Here is a 1,658-nt window from a genome sequence, read left to right on the forward strand (position 1 = left end):
TTCTGATACTGATTTTTTATGTACTAATACGTGGGCGTTTTAATGCTGTCAAGGGAGGTGAAATCTTTTGTGATTATGGGAAGAACTAACAACATTGTTTTAGTTTTTTTTTTCTTTTTTTTATGAGTTCAGCAGATAATTGCTTGACATCTAGTGAGTTACGGGAGATAGTTAATAGTGCCGTTGATTTTCCTTATCTCCTTTTTTGAAAGTTAGCCATAGCTGACACAAGTTTTTTACCATGGGTGAATTTGAGTTTATTTTTTCTCTCCAGTTAGTGTGAATATTATCTCAGTTCATGACTTAGAGTCATTGTTCGGGAACGTGTTCGTGTTTTAGCTATTTGATGCTATAGAGTAAATATATGGGAGAATTTCTTGCATGTTTTGAATGCATACGTAAGGGCACTACATTTTTTTCTCTGGATATTTGTGTTCCAGAAATTGTGAGTTTTCTTGCACAATACCTTAGTTGTATTTGTGACAACTTTGTGAGAGATAGGAAACTTGGTTAAGTTTTCTAATGGCTTATGTCGTAGTGCATATGGGGAAGTCTTTGCTAAGACACTGTGAGTTTGGAATTCTGTTATAATGACTTGTGGCACATTGGTGGTTTTTTCTAGAATTTTCTAGACAGTTTTATTTGCCGAGTTTTTGCCCTTTTTTTAGCAGTTATGCTAAACGGAGAGAGTTTTTATAGTTTTTACTATAACATTGAGTTATTCTCTGGAGAATTGGAGTTAGAATTGAGATATAATTGAGATATATTATTTTGGAGTTATATTTGAGATATAATATATGGGAGATATATTTTTGGCCATTTTTGATATTTGCCAATAGTGGTATGAGCTATGTTTAGTTCAATTATTTTGCAGCCATCTTTGTTGCAAATGGAGACACATATTTGGAGATTATGGGGCAATATTTGTGAGTGTGTGAGTTAGTTGCCTTGAGTGCACATTTTTTGGAGATATATTATTTGGAGCCTTGTTTTGTTCCACATGGAGTTATTGGGGAAATAGAGGTAAATATTTTGTATTTGCCGAAATAGAGGTGATTATTCTCTATTCCTGGAGTGGTGTCTTTTTTTTTACTGACGTGTGGCTATTAGAGAAATAAGAGAATAATATAAGGGGGTTGGTTATTAACCAAATGGAGGAAATATTTTTATAACCGGAGTGGTGTTATTATTGATATGGTGTCTCATAATGGAGTTGGAATTAATCTTGGGCGGGTGACTTTTTTTTTGTGGTTATGGAGTTTTTTTGAGCAAAGAGAAGATTTCTGTGGTTCTCTTTTTTGGTTTTGTGTCTATTTAGAGGCGAATGGCATTACTGCATTACGAGTCATTTGGAGATGTGTGTGCATTTTTCATGTTCACAAGTGTGTTATTCTTGGAGAAATATAATTTCGGGAAAAGTCATGTTGAGAGAATAAGTCTTCGAGACAAATTTTTGAACACATTAGTCATATCCTGGAGTTAATTCTGTGAAATGTGTCAGTTAGACCTTTTTTTTTCTTGAAGAATCATGAGTTTCCAAACTTATGTGTCTGACTAGACAATTTTTGTGCTGTCTGAGCATGCGTCCGCAGTCGATTTTTCTGCTGACAAGCGATGTGCTGAGCGTGTGCTGATTCTTTTCCTCTGATGGTGACAGA

The sequence above is a fragment of the Macrobrachium nipponense genome, chromosome 4 (assembly GCF_015104395.2).
Source record: "Macrobrachium nipponense isolate FS-2020 chromosome 4, ASM1510439v2, whole genome shotgun sequence".
Lineage (NCBI taxonomy): Eukaryota > Metazoa > Arthropoda > Malacostraca > Decapoda > Palaemonidae > Macrobrachium > Macrobrachium nipponense.